The sequence below is a fragment of the Sorex fumeus genome, unplaced genomic scaffold, assembly GCF_029834395.1.
Source record: "Sorex fumeus unplaced genomic scaffold, SorFum_2.1 ptg000025l, whole genome shotgun sequence".
In the NCBI taxonomy this organism is placed as follows: Eukaryota; Metazoa; Chordata; class Mammalia; order Eulipotyphla; family Soricidae; genus Sorex; species Sorex fumeus.
In genome coordinates this window covers 723,429-731,577 of record NW_026606082.1, presented here as the reverse complement: position 1 = coordinate 731,577, position 8,149 = coordinate 723,429, and the positions used below count along the sequence as shown (strand labels likewise).

At 51.5% G+C, this 8,149-nt stretch overlaps 1 non-coding gene across 1 annotated transcript; it reads right to left on the bottom strand.

The window, feature by feature from the left end:
- Positions 1–570: 570 nt before the first annotated feature.
- On the bottom strand, positions 571–677 carry LOC130023930 (U6 spliceosomal RNA). The gene has a single exon (XR_008792542.1). It is a non-coding gene; the product is annotated as a U6 spliceosomal RNA (small nuclear RNA).
- Positions 678–8,149: the final 7,472 nt, after the last annotated feature.

The following is an 8,149-nucleotide window of genomic DNA, read 5'->3' as shown; positions in this document are numbered from 1 at the left end:
CATCTTGGGCGGATCCTCCTAACGGCCTTTATTTAGTGCTCCCTTCTCTATCTGAGCTGCCTTTCCCCCTCGCATGTGTGGCTGGCCCCCAAGCCATGGAGAAAACCTCCTGATACTTATCTCGTCTATTCTTGGGTGTGCTATCGCTCCGGGCTGGAGCGATAGCACAGCGGGTAGGGCGTCTGCCTTGCACGCAGCCAACATGGCCGACCCGAGTTCGATTCCTCCGCCCCTCTCGGAGAGCCCGGCAAGCTACCGAGAGTATTCGATATGCCAGACACAGTAACAACAAAGTCTCCAATGGAGACGTTACTGGGCCCGCTCGAGCAAATCGACGATCAACGGGAGGGCCTTTACTTTACTTTACTTACTTGGGTGTTAGTCTCCTATTTTGTTACTTTATGTTCCCCAGATGAATGCGATCTTTCTATGTCTGCCCCTCTCTTTCTGACTCATTTCACTTAACATGATACTTTCCAAGTAGTAACACTTGTATGCAAATTTCACAACTTCATCTCTTTCTAACTGCTACGTACTACTCCATTGTGTAGATGTACCAAAGTTTCTTTAAAAAATATGAAACGCTTCACGAATTTGCGCGTCATCCTTGCACAGGGACCGTGCTAGTCTTCTCTGTGTCGTTCCAATTTTGGTATATGTGCTGCCGAAGCGAGCACAGTGCTACTTCATTCTCCTTCCCGATCCCCCTTCATCCTCCTTCTGACTCTGGAATCTGGATACTGGTCCCGATTCCCTTTATCCTCTTGCTCTGGAGTCTCCATCCTGATCCCTCAGCCCACTCTTACAGTACAGTGAAATCTCAAAGTATGAGGGGTTGGGGTAACAGGGTAACAATCACACATAGGTATGGTCACAATCAATAGGAGTCAAGTTCTCTCCCTCGGGGAAAGTCGCTTCTAGGACAGATACGCTCTCAGCAGGACGACCCACCCTAGAGCGGAATCCCACGGGTGTGTTTCTCCTCTCCTCGTCCAACACACATATAAGCATACATAATATAAATCATTTTGTATGGATACAGTAAGAAATACCTTAAACTTATAGAATTGCTCTCCTAGGGCCATCTCAATCTCAGACTACAGTGCTCAGGCCAGATAGTCTTTCCTATCCCTAGCAGGGTCCTAGTCTCGTCGTTACCTTTGGATCATGACAGCATTTTTCTATGATCAAACTCTTAACTGAATCGTGGCACTTTGGCCTGGCCCATTTCGATGCCAGGGTAGTTCACCGCTTGCCCTGGGTCCGTTCAGTCCCTCGTCGGGACCCTGCTTTTGGGGTGTTAGGAACTAAGGGCAACTGAGGCTTAAGTCCAGAAAGCAGATGCCCGGGAGTGAATAATATTCAAAGCCAATCAAATCCTAAGTTACAAAGCATAATGTTACCGGTCTTCCTGTATGTATACAAAAAGGGCTTTGCTTTAAACTATTCAAAAGACAGAAGGAGAGGAGAAAGGCAGTATTAACTTACAATACAAGTTCGATGTTCCAGAAGGATCTGACCTTACAAATTAACAGATTCTGATTAGGGGGAAAAGCTGATTAACTGGTTGGGGAAGAGAGCGCAGAGAAGTGGTTACAGATAAAGGAAGGAATGGGAGTGACTTGGGAGCACTGTGATGGGTGTGACCTGATAAACCTAAGTTCCTTGTGGAGAAAGGGAGAAAGGACAAAGCAGTGTCATCCCACAGACAATGGCAGAAATGTTACCCAAAAACAGAAGGGCAAGGGCCGGAGTGTCAGTGCGGCATATAGGCACTTGCCTTGCACACGGTTCAATCCCCGGCACCCCATATGACCTTTGAGCCCACAGGAGTGAGCCCTGAGCACCACTGGGTGTGGCCCACCCCCTTTCTACCCCCACCCCTCGATCAAAAAACAAAGCAAGGCAAGAAATGTACACACTGCAGAGACATTGAGAAAAGGTGACAGGAGAGAGGGACAAGTGACTCCATCCCCACTGGTGCGGCCACCCACACCCAGGGGTGGGCACTGGTTTCTATTTATCCGTTTCTTTCTCTAGTCCCAATTCTAGGTGGGGAAGACCTAGCACCAGGTCATCTCAGGACCACCACTCACCCATGTAAGAATCTGTAGGAATCCTGGTTCTAGGGGGCATTCCAAGGCCTTGCCACCCCAGACCCCACAGCGCTTGGGTTCTAAGGCTTGCTAACTGTGAACGTCTCCCGGCAGGCTCGGGGCATATCCTGCGTCTGCTCGGGTCTCACCTGCCTACACCGCCCACAGTAGCAACAGGAACATCCCAAACAAGTTCAAGAACCAGCCTCTTGTGCCTGACCAGCCCTGTGGTCTCGTGGGGCAAGTCCAAGTCTCTGTGTTCCCATCTGTTCAATGGGCACATCAGGCCCACCCACAGCCGTCTCTGATCCAAGCTCATTGCCCACTCAGGGCCTTGGCCCTGGGCTTCCCTCCTTACAGTGCTCATCCTCACCCTGATTTTGTGGGGTTGGTCACATCTCAATAGGCAGACATCAGCTCAGACCACTCATCGGTCACCCAGGCCTGCTGCCCAGATTCCCTGACACCCCCTTTCCATGTACCTTGTTACTTTTGCCGCTGTCTGACATGACTTTCCATGTTCCATGGACTCTATGTGGACAGTGCTCAACCTGGCAACTCATAGCTGTTCAAAGACTCTTGCTTGGACCGGAGGGCAATGGGGACATCAAGAATCACATGTCCAGTGACATGCTGGGCAGACGCAGTCCTTTGAGCCACTCCTCTGAGTCTTGCCCGCTGCTCTCTCCTCCCCCAGCCTCTGGTGGCCTTGGGCCTAAAACAATTGGAAACAACTTGTGATTTTCCTCCTGCCCAGACTCTATCCAGAGGTCACCCCACGGCAGTCTGCATTCCGTATGCGGCGCTCAGATGTATTTTGATGGATGGTCTGGGGCTTCCAAAAGATGTGAGCCAGCTTCTACATAAGTGGACACTTTCATATGGAGAGAATCCATAGTTCCTACCCCCCTTACCCCCCCACCCCCCTCCCCTGCCCAAGAAGATCTGGCAAATTATCCAGAAGTGGCAGAGGAAGCCCAACCAGTAGGGCTGGGGGCCAGGGAACTGCACTGACCCCAGTCTCCAAGGACCCCAGCTGGGAGTCCCCACTCAGCCTGACATGGCCTCTGCAGGCCATCATAGCTCCATCCATTTCAGACCCTTCGCCCCAATCTACTCGACTCCTAGATAGACCGCCTGACCCTCAGGGTCCCTCCCCCCACCCCCTCAGCTCCTACCCCCCACCCGCACCAGTCCTGCCTTGGGCAGAGAGTTTTAAACAGGCTCCATTGACTTGCCAAAGGCATGTGGTTCATTAGAAAGCGCTGCAGGAGGCCTTGGGGATCTCAAATGTCTCTTGAATTTCTCTGCCTTTGTTCTGAGCCCCAGATGGGGGCCTCTGAGGCGGGGAGGCGGCGGTGTGGCTGCCATGTGCAGATGGCTTGCTATTTCCGACAATCTCTGTCCTAGCACCCCCGTGCCACCCTTTCCGGCTCTTCTTGAGATTGACCCCTGCCCAGGGAGGGGTTGGGGTGGGAACACCGAGCTCACCCCCCACCCCCCGCGGGCAGGTTGCCAGGAAATCTTGGTTCTTCTCCCCTTCACTACCTTCCACCTTGGAACAGGCTTGGGGCTGTCAAGAAGTAGAGAAATGATGGGGAGGAAACGGTCCGGATGTGTTTCCTTACTGAGAGCTTCAGAGACAGGAAGGGCGTGGGGAGCCAGGCTCTTGGGCCCCGACCCAGAGCTGCAGAATCAAACCCTGGATGGCGCCACTCTCAACTCTGCCAGCCCTGGATCCAGAACATTTGAGAGCAAGGGTCCCCCAAGGTCTGCCCGGAGTAATCCCTGAGCACAGGGCCAGGAGTGAGCCCTGGGTACAGCCAGTGTGACCCCCCCCAACAACAGCAACAACAAAACACATGCTCCCATGCAGTTTACTGGTGACCTGACCCACGGACAAAGATTTTAATAGAATGAACTGGGTGTGGCCTGACCAGAACTGGGCGTGGCGTGAATGTAACTGGGAGTGGCCTGTAATGGTCTGGGTGGGGCCTATCACTATCTGGGCGGGGTCTATTGCTATATGGGAGGGGCCTATCAAGATCTGGGCGGGGCCTGTCGAGATCTGGGAGGGGCCTGCTGCTACCTGGGAGGGGTTTGTCTCGATCTGGGCGGGGTCTATGGCTATTTGGGCGGGGCCTATCATGATTTGAGCAGGGTGGCTTGGAAAGTCCCACATCCTATATGGGCAGCCCTGGCCGAACAGCACTAGGCTGGTGCCTCTGATACAAGTTCTGAGTAGTCAGAATCACAGTCAGACTCCAGCTTGGAGACCCACTTGGCGCTCTCTGCTTCTCCTCGTGGGAATCAGACGAGTGTTTTCCTGCAGAAGGAAGGGTGCCCTCACGGGCTTGCATTTAGGCCAAGACACATGGAACACAGAGCTTGAGCTCATCCATCTTTTTTTTTTTGCTTTTGCTTTTTTGGGGTCACATCCAGCGATGCTCAGGGGTTACTCCTGCCTCATGCACTTAGGAATCACTCCTGGTGGTGCTCAGGGGACCAAATGGGATGCTGGGAATCGAACCCGCATTGGCTGCATGCAAGGCAAATGCCCTACCCGCTGTGCTATTGCTCCAGCCCTGAGCTCACCATCTTGAGGGTGATGACTCACTACAAGGGTGGTACTCTCTTTATGAGCAGCACAGGGGGACACAGGCACCCCGCCCTGTTCCCTCTGCTCCTCTCTCCTCCCCCAGTTCATTGCTGCTATTCTTTCTTTATTTCTTAACTGCGTTACTTCCTCCAGGAAACCTTCTGTGGCCACCTCACGGCAGGCGGGGTCCTTGGTTACAGGTGTTCAAGGAACTGGGGTTCAGACCCAGTCTGGTATCCACTCCTGGACAGAAAACTTGTTGGATGTTTTCTTTGTATTGCTGGTGCCTGAACAAGACAGTATTTTTTAAATGGTATGATTATTTTCATAGTAAAAATCTCAGTGAAGATGGCAATGAGTGAGTGAATGAACAAATACTAAATTTGCAAATACCGGTTCCTGGAGGAGGGTACGGTAGAGCTGGGAGCAGGGCCCTGCATGGCGGTGGTTTGGCCAGTAACCATCCTAGATCAGGTACAGCCTGTGTGCAGCGAGGCAGAACTGTCTTGCTCACGCCTATAATTTACCAATGATTAGACTTTCAGACACATATGCCTCGTGGTCCATCCAAGTTATGATTCAGTTGTATCTTGTTGCTAAAGTGACTGTGTACGTCAGCCCTCAACATTTTGCCGTAATGGTGATGGGCTGCTGTGAATCTGGGCTATTTAGGTAACTTGCAATAGACTTTCAGGACAATGTAATTACATGGCTGGGTTATTTTTAATTTCATGGGCCTCTGTTTCTCAAGCCTCCTTCATTCCAGGGCCACCTTTGGAGTTCTGTTTTGCCCGTCTACACCTCAGAGGCCATCATTAAACTCAGTACTTTTCTTTCCATTTATTTATTAATGTGTGTAAAAACTGTTTTTTTTTAAGTCATTACATAGTAGTAAATGTAGCTGGCAAGGAAAATTTGCATGATCACCATAAATAAGATTTTAGTTGTCACTTTCTGCAAATGGGACACAACTAAAAAAAAGTCTCACTTCCCCCAGTGAACAGTGGAAATAAAACCACAGATTCAATGTTATCTAAACCCTGTGGCTTGCCCCAGGCTCTGGAATTTACTCCTACTCCTTTTTTGTTAGGAGGCAGATGATAATAAAGACTTGCCAACACCAAGTTGAGACTTTTCTAAGTCTATTTGAAGGACTGGCAAAGAAGTGAAAGGAAAGAGCTTTCTGGTGTTGTGGTTCAGTATTATTTTGTCCCAGGATCACAATTGTCATAGATTTTAGGTCAATATTTTTGCCCCAAAGCAAGGTGCTCCCGTTAGGTAAAGCTTGAAAAGAATCATGCTAGTAAAACTCTTAAAAATCAGGATACAGGGCCTACAGCATGCATTTGCTTTGTACGCAGCCAACCTGGGCTTGATCCCCAGCACCCCACATGGTCCCCCGAGTCTTCCAGGAGTGACCCCTGAGTGCAGAGCCGGGTGTGACCCCAAAACAAACCAAAAAAGCAAACTAAGATATCATGATGACACAGTCAAGTACACTAGCTTCTTCACATGACATGATTTTTATCTTTTTTGGGGGGAAGGGCACACACAGCCAGGGGTTCCTCCTGGCTCTGCACTCGGGAATCGCTCCTGGTGGTGCTTGGGGGCACCATAACGGATGCCGGGGATCCAAACGCAGCTCAGCAGCATGAAAGGCAAACACCCTTCCCGCTGTGCTATTGCTCCAGTCCGATCTGATTTTTATCTTGTTCGTATTACATTGGGCTGGAGAGATAGCACGGCAGGTATGGCGTTTGTCTTGCATGTGGCCAACCTGGGTTCGATTCCTTCGTCCCTCTCAAAGAGCCCGGCAAGCTACCGAGAGTATCCCTCCCGCACGGCAGAGCCTGACAAGCTACCCATGACGTATTCGATATGCCAAAACCAGTAACAACAAGTTTTACAATGCAGACGTTACTAGAGCCCGCTCGAGCAAATTGCTGAACAACAGGACGACAGTGCTACAGTGCATGTTATATCATTTTTTTATATACAGATTTGCAGCCTCGTAGAAAGTCAAGACCAAGTTTCTTATTTTGGCATCAAATTTACTGCCTTTTCTTCTATCTTGCCCCAGTTTTTCTCACAGCTGAATCAGAAAGGCAGGACTTGGATGCTCTTGAATCCTCTGGTTCAGCCTAAACGGTGAAGTTAGGAGCAGCTGATGCATGCCAGGTAACTGCCGAGGTGTCACGCACCACGGTCAGTCTCCTGTTTTGCTCTGCAACCCTGGGCAAAGCACCTCACATCTCCTCATCTTTGTTTTCTCAGCTTTAAAGCGTGAATAAGAAAGAATAGTAGCAGCTATTATTATCCTCACCCGGGAGCTGCTGAGGCTTACGAGGAAGTAATGCCTGTGAATTTTCTCTCCAAGGGGACCTGTGCACCAGGTGTGAGTCCCAGGCGGGCAGGACCATGTCTGTCCAGCTGCCTCCTGGGTTCGGCTCAGCCAGCAGCCTCGCCCTGGGCCGGGTTGGGCTGGGAGATGGCGGGAATGCTGTCTCCCCAGACTGCCTCCTCTGGAAAACCGGGCCAGTTCCTGCACTGAATAGTGCCAGATGTCCGTGCAGAGGTGGCCAAAAGTAGGGGCAGAGAAGATTAAGATTGCCCCCCCCCCACACACACCTCCACGAGATTCTGAGATTCTGTATCAGCTTGTTGTCTGGTCTTCGAAGTGTTTGTGATGTGGATGGTTGAGATCAAGAAGTTAGAGGTGAGAGCATGGGGTCATAGAGCCTCAGGACTAGGAGGACGCCGTGCTTCTGCTCTACAGAGGGGAACTGAGTCCACAGAGTGGAGATGAATGAAGGCATCCAGTCCCTCCAAAGCAAAGCAGAGACCGGTGTCCCCCGATGCCCGTTGACTCCGAGCCCTGTCTCCCCCCATCACTGTCCAGCCTGAGGTTGCCCCCCTCCAGCTGCTGGGCTCATCTCTCTTCTGGGAACTTTGCAGAGTCCCTGGCCTCATCTGCCCTCTGGGGAGAGGCCCATGTTCCCTCCAGCACCTGCAGGCGGCCGAGAGGGACAGGCGGGGCTGCAGCCTCCATCTGGCCAGATGGTCCTTGCACTGTACAGGGGCCAGCTGGGACGGCAGGGGCATACGCGTGTGTGCACCAGAGGGAGACGCACCAGGATGTCTCCAGGAAAACATTGCCTAATGTCTCCCCCTGGGCCTCATCTGCGGACAAAAACATGTTTACTCTTTAATATGATGCAACAGGTTTGAGGCCACGGACAAGGAGAGAAGCGTTAGGGAGTTAAAGAGAGTGTCCGCCATGCAATCTCGAGATGGCCACTGCTAAGGTCTCGGGGCAATGCTGTCCAGTCTTTCTCCTCTCTGTGGGTGCGATTTTGCTTTCTCCTCCCTCCCTCCTCCCGGGGCCACGCATCTGCCTCCCCCTCCTCCCAATCCTGCCCACGTCCCCGTGTTACTAACTGCTCCCCCAGAGTGT